Source organism: Mesoplodon densirostris, chromosome 11, assembly GCF_025265405.1.
Source record: "Mesoplodon densirostris isolate mMesDen1 chromosome 11, mMesDen1 primary haplotype, whole genome shotgun sequence".
Lineage (NCBI taxonomy): Eukaryota > Metazoa > Chordata > Mammalia > Artiodactyla > Ziphiidae > Mesoplodon > Mesoplodon densirostris.
Window position 1 is genome coordinate 14,396,099 of NC_082671.1, and position 15,449 is coordinate 14,411,547.

Consider the following 15,449-nt stretch of genomic DNA (forward strand, 5'->3'; position numbering starts at 1 on the left):
GAAGAAAACCTAAATAGATAGATTCTAGTGGTATTAGAGGGGAGCATGAATGAAATTACAGGAGGGTGGACAGCGGAATAGAAAGGCATCCTTGTGACAGTTTTGTATAGTATCAGCTTTGATGCCTCTAGATAATAATAGTAAGAAAGAAAGGTTAAAGCTAGTGGTAAATAGTAGTAAACCTATAAATAACAAAACAATAATATACACTTATATTTAAAATCTGTATTGTTTATCCAGCTAAGCATGGTGTAGAAATACATTATACCCATGCTGATATTTTGTAATCTTCAGTGACTCTGATAAAAACGATTAAACTTATTGTATGTATAAGAAATAGCTATAGTAATATAATTGAAACATTAAAACATCATCACCTTGGGAAATTATACAATATTCCAAATATTTAAAGAGTTAACATTGGATAATTACAATGTTCCTGACAATGTTTTAAGGGCTTTACATGTATTAACTCACTTAGTTCTCACCATAACCCTATTTCTCTTATTTTACCCATTTTATAGGTAAAAATATCCATGACAGATATGAGTTAAGTAACTTGGAAATAATCACACAGCCCCAAGGGGCAGAGCTAGGATTTTGCCCCAGTATTCCGACTCTTAAGCATTCCAGTTTACACTGTTAGTAAAAACATTTTTGGATTAAAAAAATAAACTCTTTCAGTCATATTGTGCGCTTTAGTTTCCTTATCTATAAATAAGGATAATAATTTCTGCGTGATAGGATGTTTGTAATGATTAGGTAGTACATTTGTTAAAAGTTCTAGTACAAGGTTTAGCATGTATTAAGTCCTTAATAAGTGGTATTTGTCATTTATACTTCTGAATATCTTTATTGAGGTAGGTGAAATGTAAGTCATCTGGTGGCTCACTTGATATTTTGGAAATAAACAAAAATACCTCCTGTAACCAAGATTCATGCATGAGCAAAGGGAAAGCTCATACTAGCCACTAATACAGACTGCTAAACAACAATGTGTTCTAGGAAGGACAGCATGGATTTTCTTATGTGCTTTTTAAGCCGTTAGTTATATTAATAGATCATTATCCGAATAATCATCCTAACTTTTAAAAATCTCAATTTCTTAAATAAATGGGAAGCATGAAAACAAAACAATTACTAGCAGAGACCTTTTGGCCTGCCCCACTAGCCCTACCCAATCTGCACTCAAGAGGGAAAATACCGTTTAGGGACTTGAACAGTGATGGGCTCTAAGGTGATTTATTTTTCTCTTTGCTTTTAAAAAAAGAGAGATGAGAGGATAATGCAGTGTAATGGCTGCACTGTGTAATTGTGGATACAGCAAAGATAATAATATGCTTCTCTAGCATGAAACAATAATTCTGATTCTTTCTCATTATTCTGAAAGTGGATGAACACATATATCCAAATGTTCTAAATGAAAGCCTTGTTTTGTATGGTTATTTATTGAAGAGACCTCGTACAAATACCCATGTAAGACTAGGCCTCCATATTGATTAAAACTAACTCAGATGGGCCACAAAGAAGAAAAAAAAAAGAATGCAACACTTTGCTCTTGGGGTGTTTTAGGAAATTTCAAAACATGGCTAGAACTGTAATAACCAAAAGCACCTCAGGTTTGTAACCAAGGCAACTCTCCCCGCTCTGCATTCAGGCTTCCCTGTTTATCTATTGTAGTGCCAATAATTGCAGCTGAGAGGAGTCTCTGTTTGTTGTGAGAGACAATTAGCACTTGAAATAAAATAACAGATTTAAATAAATTGGGGGACTCAACAGTGTGACCTGATGTCTTAGAAACAAGCAACAGCTTTGGAATAAGATTGTGTTTGCAGCAGCCTCCAGAGTGAGAGTCATCATCCAAAGTAACTTGAGGTCTTATTGGTGATTACTTTAGTTGTTATGGTTGAAAACCATTTGTTTCTCCTTAGATTCTGTTGGAAAATAGTTTAATAAATCCAAACCTTTAAGAAGCCTGCAGGAAGGCGATACTGAATTTCCAATGATAGGCTTCTTCAAACAGCTTGTCTCTACATGTAATGCTTCATTAAAAATATTTCCTCCAATTACTGTCACAATTACTCTTCTCTGTTATATAGGCTGTATTTTAAATGACTGCTTATTTTCATTCAGATGCAAATGAAAAGCTTTGCAACTCTACATCTTTGCCTCACCTGCAATTTTTGCTTTCAAAATGAAACTCACCGTTAGTATTAGGACCATTTACAGAAATCATTCCATGGCACACACTCTCCAAATCAGTGTTAATGAACTCGTGGACCCGTGACTCTTAGAGACTATCCAAAGTCTCAATAAATCTCAATAAAGTGTTCCAAGGACAAATAAGTTTTCCCTGACTCTACTTTCTTTTAGAGTCTCATTTATTGTTTGTTTAACCAGCACTCTGGTCTCCTTTTCCATGTGACGAGATTTCTGCTAGAATGATACTCTTGGCCTCTCCCTTCAGCTCTCCAATTTATGAGTTCAAGAGAAGAAACTGGGCCTCCCTGGTGGCGCAGTGGTTAAGAGTCCGCCTGCCGATGCAGGGGATACGGGTTCGTGCCCCGGTCTGGGAGGATCCCATATGCCGCGGAGCGGCTGGGCCCGTGAGCCATGGCCGCTGGGCCTGCGCATCCGGAGCCTGTGCTCCGCAACGGGAGAGGCCACAACAGTGAGAGGCCCGCATACCGCAAAAAAAAAAAAAAAAAAAAAAAAAAAAAAGAAGAAACTGAACGAGCCGGACTCAACCCATTCTGGAATTTTCTTTTTCAGAGTGAACGTGTCCACAGGCTTCATGAATTCCCAGCCACCCTCAGCCATGTGGTAAAGGCTCTGTTTCTAGGGGGAAGTGGCCTGCAGCTGTCAAACTATCCCATGAATAAAGAATCTTTTAAATTCACCGATAAAGGCAGATCTAAAGCCACATTCTCCAATCAGCTTTAACAGTAATAAAGCTGTTGGTTTGATCTCCATCTGTCTATCTCTTCTATCTCTAAATTGGTTCTGAATTCAACTGGGAAAGAGGGGTGTTATGTATTGGCTGCTCTACACACCTAACATATGTCTTCCCTATCAAATGTAGTTGATAAATATTAACTAATGACAGTCATAGAATGTAAATTCCACGCGAGCAGAGCCCTTGCTTGTGTTATTCACTGCCATTTTTCTAGTACATAGAAGTTATTAAAAAATACCTGTTGAGTGGCTGAAGTTATAGCTTCTTTAGCTCAGATTGCAAAGATTCTCACATTTCAGAAGAAAGCATTTGGGGTATTTCATTTTTTTTTCTCACTAACACCCAAAAGATTGATGAAAGATGGTCTCAATGTAAATGAAAGGACTGGAACCACGGCAGAATTGTTGAATTTTTCACAGGAGAGATTGACAGTCTGGTGTGCCACGGATTGGAATTGAGGCTTATCTAAGGCTTCTTCTCTGGCCCAGGACCACAGGACTGGGAAATCTCAAAGGATGGAAAAGGAACAAAGAGCACTGACATGGGCCAGTGATAAAGGCTGGTCCTAAGGAACACAAGGAAGGGATTTGAGGATATGAAGGGTAGATTCTAAAGTAGATAGGGAGCTCACACAACGCTGGGTATGAAGCAGTGGAAGAGAATGTCTCTGAGCCACTGCCCCCAGCAGGATGTGTAGAGTGATGGAGAATAGGTTGGCACAGGACACTGAGAAAGATGTTTTCAGAACTGGAAGCCATTCCTGATGCCAACGACAGTGGACTTTAAAATCTACACACTCTGATTCTGTCTGCCAAAGAGACAGGAACTGGCTGTGAGAGCTGTAGCAGGACAGACTATGCTGAGCCAGAAGCAAGTGAAGAGGGCGAGTGCCTAAAACTCTACCTACTGGAGGGGAGGAAAGCCTGCCAGAAACTCAGAAAGGGGACACTTAAGAGAACTACCGGCAGCTGCAAATGAAAAGACTGAGAATTTGCAGACCTCAAAACAAAAAAGACAATCCCACAGCACAAGAGTGTAGAACTGGGGCAACACACAGTGAAGAAGGTTCGAGACCAGAAGCTACTCTTTTGCTCACACGAGCTTAAGGTTCCTAAGAGGAATTGGTATGTTATCTCCACCGTATAGTGTTTATAATTTGCTGTCCATAATTAGGCCTAAGAATAGCAAAATGTATATAGCTCTCATTCCTGTGTATAGATTCAGGCATTCCCCAGAAATCTCTTAATGAAGTCCCGAGGCTACCTTTCGGGTACTGTCATATGTAGGACTCAACTATTAGTTAAATTATGGTGCCTAGCATGGGTAAGAAAGTGCAAACAGAAGTGCATCATTCTATTTTGATAAAGCATGTTACTTAAGTGACAAGAGTCCCGGGAGTTCAGGTGTCGTGCCTGATTTCAGGCGCTGCAGTTAGAGCACCTGGGTTTGAACTCTGCCCAGCCACTTACTTGCTAGTTGTAAAAGCTTGGGTCAGTCACTCCTCACTTGTAACTTCAGTTTCCTCAACTGCATAAACGTACACATGGAGATTAGAAGAGTGTTTACAATATAGGACTATAGCAAGAATCCGATAAGGTGCGTCACATACATTAAATAAGTGTTTATATAAAATGAATTGATTACCTGTTTATATAAATTTCATGAGTTTTTCACAATAGATAATTCACATAAAACCCTTTGCACTGTGACTGGCATATGGCTAAGTTCACAGAAATGGTGAGATGTTTCTGTTAATGGATCCTAAACGTGTGCTGAGTCCCTGCTGTGTACTGAGTGACTGTCGAAAATGTGCTGAATATCCAGCTATTGCTATCCAACCATACTTTATATTTCATGTTTGGTCCAGCCTCTTTCAAAGCTGCGAATTTTCCTTTTCTCTACAGTATCACTGATTTTTTTCTTCCAAAGAGCATAAGCAGTATATGATTGGTCTACCTCTCACAAACTACCTCTTCTCTTCACTATTGAAATTTTAGTGACAAGTGACTTGGTAATATGATCAGTAATCCCTGGACCCCCTGCTTTTCCCATCCTTGTATTATTCAAGGGCTCTGATTCCCATTGCCTCTTTCCATCCCCTTTCCCCCTCTTCCTTCTTTCTTCATGTATTTCTAAGCCTCTATTATGTACACTGTATATTGCTAGAAGCTGTGGAAAACCCCAAGAAGCACACTCACGTGTACACACACACACCATGTTCTCAAGCATTTAGAATCTATTTGAGGAGACAAGACATAAAAAGTTAAATATAAGACTTGAATGGCAATGCAAGACAGTACTGTAAGATATGTACCAAAGCTGTTTATAATATGTGATCAGCGATAGTCCTTACAAACCTAGCATATCACACTGTCAATCTCTGTTGTAAATAATTTAGAGTTTCTGATTCCTTCCTGAACACAGAGATGGCTTTACTCTATAGATCATGAAGATGTAGAAATCATCTAATTCCAGTGATGCTAGATGAACTTAAAACCTTAAGCTGGAAGAAGTTAGAGATCCAAATGTCCACGTAAAGGAAATTCAATAGCAGTTATATTTTTGGAATTTGATGCAATTATTTGTTAGAGGGGCTCTCGAAATCACCACCAAATTCCTACTAGAGTGTGGATGAGCATAAAATGTGAACAGAAAATTTGCCCACTAATGATATACAGAGAATTATTCCAAGTAGTGATGTTTTGATAAATGGAGCTATTGTATTTGGAAAATGTGAAATGAAACACAGATATTCAAGTAGGAGGAAAACCTTGGAAAGCAGTAATGCTAAGTGGACTGGGGTTATAACTGGTGGCAAATTCACATGAACATGGAATGCAAGGGGGTGCAGAAAAGAAAGACAATATGACTTTAGACTAAACAAAGAAATCACATTATGCATCAAGGGAAACATAGGCAAGTCTGTTTACATCTCCTTGGTGAAACACTTTTGGAATAATACACATGATCTCGGGATTTCAGCACAAGGAAGACGTTGAAAAACAAAGGAGATTCCTATGTGAAAAGCACAAGTGATTATAAGGACCTGCCAGATTGATTTATGAGGTGTGACTGGCACAGTCACCACCTAAATCTGTGCACACATGTGAGCATCTCATACAGAAACCCAATGATTATCAAAACAATTATAGTCTTCTTTCTCTGTTCTGTTGTCAAGGATAAGCTTTTGTTGGCTTAAGATCCCTTGCCTTGAAAATGAGATTATTTTAAAATTTGTCATCAGGCAGGCCCTATCCAGGAAATAAAAATACGTGCAATTCACATGCAATTGTCAAATTCAAGCTCATTTGTAATGAGCTAAAGAGACTGTAGTTCTAAAAACAAATGGTTCTACAGGCAACAGAAATGAAAAATAACCTTAGCTGATGGATAACTAGTAGTTGTTGCTAGACTTAGTCTTTGCCAATAACCCAAGTGGGAGAGGAGAGCTAATAGAATACAGAAAGAAATGAAAAACAAGCAAACAAGGCTGAAGGATGAGACATGCGCATTCAGTGACATAGTTTCTTAGGAAAGATGAGAGAGCTTGAGCTAACTTAATGATCATCAGGAAGGTGTTAAAATTATCTTACACTTAACAAAAGATAACTATATTGTAAGCCATAAATTACTGAAATTATTATACCAGTATATAAGGAAAACACGAATGTTTTAAATATAGGGTAAAAATAATTCTTGTTGGAGATACTGTTTACTCAAAAGGCTGACTCTGCATATATAAATGTTACAAAAGAAATCACTTTATATTCCTTATGTAGTCAACTGGCATTTTATAGTGATCTGCAGAAAAAGTCAACAGCAAATGCAAAGAATTTTAGAATACATATATCTCAGAAATGATTGCCTTTTACTTATAAATGCACTTTAGAATATATTCGGCATGAATTGTTTTCTGTTTGGAAATAATTGCCTATAAGTGGTATAAAGAAAAGGAAAGTTATGGGCAAACACACAACTTGTAAAACTAAAGTATTTTAATGATTGTAATTCCACATATGCTTGATTTTAGGGGAAGTGTTTTGAAACTCATGCAGAGCACTGAAAAAAAGTTATAGCACAAATGATTCAAGCTGAGGTCAAGCAAATTATAAATCAAGACATAAATGTACCTCAGTACATTTATTTTCAACATAGTCACAAAATAACCTGTTTAGCCGCTGAAACAAAGCTTATATATTTAAAAATTTATTTTAGAATTAACGTCTTTTGAAAAAGTCAAAATTAGCTCCATCTGTACAAAAACCTCCCATTGCTGATCATTGTTTATTGAATCAAATGAATAATTTTCAGCTTATAGGCACCTCAGTTATCTATTCCAGGCTGTTCCACAGTATAGATGACTCAACCTATTTTTCCTATTTCATTAATTCATGGCTTATAACTTAATAGTTGGTTACTTCTTTGTGAAGTGAACAGAATAATTTTAAGCACCTTCCTAATCATAAAGAAATTCTTTTCAGGTTCTTAGAAGATATCTCATATGTTTCTTCTTGACTAGTTGTTGCCCTTTTGTTGCCCTTCAGATGTCTACGCAGGCCATGTAGGTAACATAAGTAGATACAGTGGATCTGGAGGGGACCAGACACATGGGAAAGGACACACCTGTCTGAGGGTGAGCCTCGGCACAACCCTGATTGTTGACATGCAGTCATGGTCTGCCTGGTTGCTAGATCTTCCAATTCTTTAAGAGGAGCCTGAAATCTAACTCTTATGTGAAATTTCCAACTTTTGAAAGTGGGAATTGATTTTTTAAAAAAAATACTATGTAAACTCCAAAAGAAAATAAACAGTTTCCAGGCTAAATATGGTCCTTGGGCTTTCATCATTTTTTTTTTTTTTTCTTTTTCTGGCATCCGAAATCTTTTTCATAACAATGCAGGATCTGGAGTTAGTTTTTGTAGCCACGGCTGGCCTGTTGTCCTTTGGGCCCTTGGAGGATATGTGGCCGTGTGGGGTTTCTGGGGCCTTACCGAGATGCCTGGACACCTCTCGGCCCTTTCAAGGACTGGAGAGGAGGACAGGGCCACAGCCCCTGGGAGGGGGGCGTCCAGGGCCAGCTGGTCAAGGGGGAGGATCTTGCCCCTGGCCTTGGGGATGTGGCTCTGGTGCGGCCGCCTGCCCGCAGTGTCCTGGCCAGGACACTTCATCTTCCAGATCATCCGGGAAAGGGACAGAGGCAGTTGGTGGGTGCAACACACAGACAGCCTCTTCAGGACAACCTGGTTGAAGGTGGAGTCAGTCTGTCTGTCCAGAAGCCTGTGCAGATTGGCCAACAGCCTTAAGGAGATGTCCTGGCTCTTGGGCTCGTCAATGAAAATAATCAATAAACAATCAATAATAAGAATAGAAAAGAGTTTTATATGAGCAAAACTGAGGACTATCCTGGAAGCCCCCTTCCCAGATTAGTCTGAGAAGCTGCTCTGGAGAAGCAGGGTTTTCAGCATGGTTTTATATCTTGTCAGAACACAGAACATTAAACAAGTCAGGGTTAGGACTTCCCTGGTGGCGTAGTGGTTAAGAATCTGCCTACCAATGCAGGGGACACGGGTTTGAGCCCTGATATGGGAAGATCCCAGATGCCAGGGAGCAACTAAGCCCGTGCACCACAACTACTGAGCCTGCGCTCTAGAGCCTGTGCTCCACAACAAGAGAAGCCACCACAGTGAGAAGCCTGTGCACCACAATGAAGACCCAATGCAGCCAAAAATAAATAAATAAATTTATTAAACAAACAAACAAGGCAGGGTTACATTTCTTCAAGGTTTCAAAAAAAAAAAAGAAGCAACACAAAACAACACATACACAGTGCGTCAGCATGGCCATGGCATCTGGGAAGGGAGTCTTATCGTCAAAGGAGGACCAACATTGGTGTCCCAGGAAGAGGGCATTTAATCTTTACTTTTAACATGGACATTCTTTACTTTTGGTCAATGTGCCCTTTTTCTTTAATAATTAAAGCAGATGTATAATGTGTGTTTGATAGGCCACCAACAGGCTATTTTAGTTAGCATAAAATTCAAGTTAATGCATGTATAAGCCAGAATGACTTCCCTATATCTCAGTATGTGAACATTTCTTTTATCAGGCTCCTTGTGTCAAACCTTTCTGTCCTTGTTATGGGGATGTCAACTCCATGACGGCACCCTGTCCTTGGCCAGGTCCCGAAAGAGAGAGCAGAGCCAGGGTGGGCGGGGAAAGCCTTCAGCCAGTGGCATCTTGGTCCTTGAACTTTTGGTTTTAACCTCTATGGCAAACTCTAAACCAACTAACTCCCAACCTCCAATTCAATTTTCTACCCTTGTGTCTTTGTTCACACCAGTTCATGGGCCAGGACAGCTATCTTCCCTTTTTTCCTGCCAATTCACTCTGAAACTTCCCCTGATCCTCTTCTTTATGAAATATCCCTTCTTTTTCTCCAGATCTCTTTTTTATCATCTGGATCTAGGTAATAGTAAACCCTTTCCTACACCAAAGTGTTCCTTGTGTCTTATTCATTTATATATGTATTTTATTCTTACTGCTAACAGTATAAAGTCCTTGAAGGCAGAGATTATTTTACTATGCCTGACACTTAGACCTTCAGTACATGCTTGTAGAACTGAAATGAATTGGATATGGAGGATGTGACTTACAGGTGCCCTGTTGGCAATGTTTTTCATGGATACTCTTTTTTGAGCTGAACCATGTAGAGTTAATATTTACAAGGCTAAAGTCTAGGGAAAAAATCAGTTAAATCATGTTTCCTTAACAGATGGTGCATCTGTGTTTCCTAATGCAATATCCTGACTCTGTATAATTGTCATAATTAAGTAATAGTTGCCTGCACAATCTTTGGTAAAAAAGAATCTCTCCTATATGTGGAGTTTAAGGTAATGTCCCAACCCTGATGAATAAATGCTCCTGCATTTGACTCAGTGTGGGCTTTTTCTGGTAGATTTCCTTCTTTGACCCCAAACAATTGATGAAGTCCTTCTTGGTTTCAGTTTGTGAAGGTAGGTAGTTTAGAGCAAACCAGGCCTATGTGGTTAAATTCTGAAATGATCCTGGGACCCAGGACACAGAATTTTCTGGCTTTCTGGTCACTCACAGCTTGGTCTAATGCTTGAGTTAGTATTGGGGGGACTCAGCAGAGCTTGAGGAGTGTTGATGGATTTTTTTTTTTCACTCACTTGAGCACTAAGTACATTTATCCATAGAATAATGATAAGAATTAGAAATTGTTATCATTCATACTTCTTTCTGTTTGATCTATATAAAGTGCATTGTTTACAGGACAGTTGGGTGTGTGGTAGAAAGATCATTAAAAGAGACCAGCTGTTTGAAAAGCAAGGAGGTTACCTGAGCACCCCAGGACTAGTTTTCTCACGTGTAAGATAAAAAAAATGATATGCCTGCCTCTTAGAGTAATCCTCATTTCAGGATTAAATGAAATAATGTACGTGAAAACAACTTTGTGAACATGCTTTCCAAGTGTTCACTGTTGTTTATTTGAAGAACCTACGCACTGTTCCTTTGGTGGTGGATATCTAATTTCTTGGGAACCCTTTTGAGTCAACAAACAATAGCAGGACCAAATCAGGCCAAACCCACTGGTTTACTTATTGTCTAAGTCTGCTTCACTCAAGCACGGCAACGTTCAGTAGTGACAACAGAAACCTTAGGTCCCATAAAGCAAGAAATATTTAATATCTAGTTCTTTACAGACAGAGTTTGCCTACTTCTGCATAGTTTTTCACTTGCAGGAGATATTCAGACATTTGGCTTCAAGTGTGAACTTGAAGAGTGCCCCACCTAGACCTTCTTAGGTTTACTGTTTATTTTTCCTGTGGTCACAGGGCAGGAATGAAAACACCTGTGGGATTTGGGACCAGAACAATAATTACTTCTCAGTCTTATCTGCTGAAGCCAGAAGAAAACATCTGCTTTTTTAATTTTGCAGAGGAGGGCAGAATTAATACTCTCTGGGGACTTCCTCTGTATCTCTGGCACAGAGAAGGAAGGGTGGAAGGCAGGTGAGAACATTTCCGGTGTAACAATGCAAACTTAACACAAATCACATTAGCTGAGGGTGAAGCCTGGGCTTTAAAGTTTAAACCTAAATAGGTCTCATTGCTGTTCTTGAACCACTGGATGTATGTTGGCAAAAGTCCCACTAATTCTTCGATTTGTTTAATAAAAGTCATTTAAAAAAAATCAAATGGATCACTGGGCAGAAATTTGACCAGAAGCACCTTCCAAGTGATAATTAGCTAGCCAATTTTTTTCTGAGTTTTATGTTACCATAAGTATTCATGACACATTCCCCATCAAATTGTAAGTTCTTCAGGAAACACTGTTATCAGTTTAAGAACATGAATCAGACTGATAAAGCTAATTGGTTAGGCTTCTTTTTTCTCCTTCATTTTAAATAAAGCTGTCGAAGGTTCCCAGGGTAATGAAGAGCTTTGTTGTTATGACAACTGCTTATTCCTTTCCCTTTGAAGAAGCTTGTGGTGTGATAGGCAACACATCAGGAATAATTAAAACAAATGATAAGCGAGACACATCCGCTTAGAAGAATAAACCAGCACAAACTTAAATCATTTTACTGGTTTTCAATTACTGTTTTCATCGCAGGCAATTCACATCATTTGAGCTGGTCATTTGTGCCAATTTCCATCATTTCTTGATCCAAAAATCTTGTCAGTCAGGGGGGATTTGGTTATATACCGAGACCTTTTTTGCCCAGTGCTTCTCACTGTCTAACTTACTCTTCTCCAAATAGTCTGAAACACCAGAAGTGATGGTTTATCAGGGCAAAGGGGCACACTTTAAGATGATTCTGAAAGCTCACATGATTTACGTGCTCTGATTTCTTCAAGGAAAGGGCAGTTGTAGTACTATGGCTTTAGAGCTAACTTCCTAGAACCATAACACAGCTTTCACTTGTTGCTTTGTGCCAAGTTCTTTCACATCCCTTTCTCCTTTAACTTTTACTTGTTGATATCATGTCCATTTCACAGCAGAGGACTCCAATCCCCCAAAGTCCAAGGGACACGCTCAAGGTAATTTGGCTGAAAATAATTAGGCGAGAATTCAAACTCAAGTCTTTTGACTCTAGTTGCTCTTTATAAGATGCTAAACTGAAGGAAAACATTGATTTGAATAATTAAAATATAATTCTCTACTGAGGTGGGCTATTACTCGTACTCCAGTTCCTCCTCATTTCTTTGCTAACCACTTTGACTAGCTAGCTTAATGCATTCTTCCCCCAACTGCTGGGCATGAACCATTGGGGGGTTATAAAAATTTTAGGGATAAAACACAGATTCTTTTCTTTTTAAAAAATTAATGAGAGACTAGGATATAATGTGTCAGGGTTTCTTCACACGTATGAGGGTTTTATGTATGGTTTTATGACTTTTTTTCATTTTATATATTCTCGTATATACTTGGTTGTAAGTCATGGTCTAAAAAGCTTGAAAGTCACTTCTCTATACTATCTTTGTTCACCTCTTAATTCTCTAATTTTATTTCACTTCTCTTTTTCTGCCTTTTTTGATGCTGATAGACATGAAATGCACTGTTAAATATTTGTCTTTAATAAATGGTAACTGCAAAATCAGGCTTGTCTATCTCTCTCTAAAATAGTAAGAAAACAAAGAAAGCTGTCCTTCTTACATGAAATTTAAGACTCCGTTTTTCCTTTATGAGAGTCGGGGAACTAAGACCTCAATGAAAAAAAAAATGATGCTGCAGCTGTCTAAGTTAAATGCTATACATATATTGACAAGATTTTCTTCCATACTTTCTGTGAACCTCTTCAGTTTTACTGTAGGGTTCCTGGCTTAATTGCTACTCTTCTTGGAAAGAGCCACAGAGGATTGGGAAGGAATTTATATGAGAAGAGTGAATATGAAAGTGTATTGGAGAGATGTAAACATAGGATAGACTTCTATAAAGTATTCTTGCCAAAAATATTTAACCCAAATTCATCAAGCCTCTAGAACTAATCTGTAGAGTAGAGGAAATACAGTGGATGGAGGCACAAGTTAAGTGACACCATAGAGAAACAGACAAATTCAGAGTGTGTGTTGCTTTAAAGACAAATTTGTCTAGACTTTCTTAAAAGGAAAGGTCATGGAGGGAAAAAGAGTGGGCTTAGGTACTAGATTAAAAGAGGCTAAAGAGACAGTTAACAACCAAATGTAATAAGAGAGAATTGATTGAATACTGCATAGAAAATGAATTTATAAAAGTCATTTTTTGCATAATTGAGGAAAATTAAATATGTACTGGATATTAGATATTATGGAATTGATAATTTTCTTAAGTGTGATTATATTATGGTATGTAACTGAATGGCTTTATTCTTAGGACGTGCATGGTGAAGTATTTAAAAATGAGGTGTCATGTCCATAATTTGTAATTTACTTCTTAATCATTCATCTATCTATCTATCATCTATCTACCAATCCTGCATCTATCAAAAGAGAGAGAGGTAGATTGAGCAAGTGTGGTCAAATATTTACAGCTAGTAAATCTAGGTTAATGATATATGGATTTTTTAAAATGCAGTCATAACTTGTCTCTAGGCTTAAAAAGTTTTCAAAATAAGAAGTCAGGAGAACAAAGAATACATATGGTATGATTCCATTTATATAAATTTCAAAAATAGACAAAACTAATTTATGGTGTTAGACATCAGGATGTAGGTTGCCTCTGGGAAGGACTGAAGGGATTATGACTGGGAAGTGACAGAAGTGGATTGAGGTCTAGGACTATTCTAATCCTTAACTTGGGAAGTGGTGATATGGGTATGTTCCCATTGAGACAGCTCACTGAGCTGCATATTTTGTATAGGCCTTGTGCTTAAAAAAGTAAAAAGACAGAGTAGATACTTCACATTCGAGAGTAGTTTATTTCTGCTGGGGTTGAAGGGATTGATTTTTCAGTGTGAGAAAAGGGAAAGTAAAAGGCTGGACTTATATCAAAGGCCATGTCTGAGTTTGGGCAAGGCCTTCAGAAATCTCTTGAGTTTGGGGAAAAGGGGGCTTAAGCTAATTTGTATAGTTTCTGCATGTGGCTAATTAAAAAATATTTTGCTGTTAAAATTGCTTAAATGTAAAAAAAAATTACAGTAATTAAAAATTATTGCTTCAGATGTTGAATTTGAAGGCCCTGCTATACCATATATGGTTGTCATACTGCTTTAAGTTCATTATTATACAGTTGTGTTTTAGCTATTTCTGTAAGATTTTTACAGCAAGATCCAAAATACTATGTATTTTTTATGCTAAGAGAGTATGTGCTTATCTTCCAAAGGTAATGGTACTGCCAGGCAGAATGGAATCTGGTTTATGGGCAAAAATGGCTATTTCTGTTGGTATGTCTCTAAGCTTTTAACTTTGGATTAGGAAGAGAATCAATAATTCTCCCCACTTTCTACTACTTCTCTTCTATCATGGGTGGTTGCAGGTTTCCTGGATGGTGGTTTAGAACTCATTCATATACTGGGGCATTTGCTACCCAAAGGGGGTTATGAATCAAAAAAGTACTGCTAAGCTCCTACAGTGGTATAAGATGGTCTTAACTGATGTTATGGTGATTCTTATTTGTCACGACAGTTTCTGGGAAGTAAAACCAGCCACTCTGACCTGGGTGCTTTTTATTTTTCTTCTGATATATTCATCTCTTCTTTCATTCATTTATTCAACAGAGTCCTTCACTTGAATGTACGTTTCATGAGGGTAGGGGCTTCATCTGTCTTGTGCACTGCTGAATCCCTAGTACCCAGTAGCTGGCACATGGGAGGTGCTTCGAAACTATCTGTTGAAATAATGAATGGATAAATGTGCTTTAAGAACCTAATATATGTTCAAAGCAGGCATAGAACAGAGAGGAGAATTGGAGGTTGAGACAGTATGAGCAGAACAGTGGACTCCTCTGCCTGTCTTAAGGGATTTCAGCTCAGAATTTTATCTCCTCAACTCTTGTATTAGTTAAGTCATCGCTGGCTGCCATAACAGGAAACTCCCAAGTCTTAGGGGCTTATGATATCAAACATTTATTTTTTACTTAAGTAACATCCAAAGTTTGTGCTTGGTACCAGCTGAAGTGGAGGGTGGGGAAAGCAGGATCCGTGGAACACAGTTATTCTGAGATCCGGGACCATGGAGGCTCTGACATGCACAGCCCAGGCATCCGAGCTCACTCTGACCAGTGATATTCAGCTGGTGGAAGAGAGAGGATGGAGAAGACACACGTGTTTCTTAACGATCTTGGCTTGAAGTGATATCTACCACTTCTGCTCACGTTCTGTTGACAAAAACTAATCACACCCTTCTTTATCCCCTACTCCAGATGCAATGGCAGCTGAGCAGGTATAGCTTCACGGGCTAATGACCTGTGCAGCATAGGGCCTCATGCCTAGAAGGGCACCATGCTGGGTTTAATGCTCTGTTATCATTATCTTGAAATTATTGATAATTTT

The 15,449-nt window shown here is 38.4% G+C and overlaps 1 pseudogene; it reads right to left on the reverse strand.

Annotated features, from left to right (window-relative positions):
• Positions 1–7,865: 7,865 nt before the first annotated feature.
• Positions 7,866–15,131, reverse strand: LOC132499466 (large ribosomal subunit protein eL18-like; annotated as a pseudogene).
• Positions 15,132–15,449: the final 318 nt, after the last annotated feature.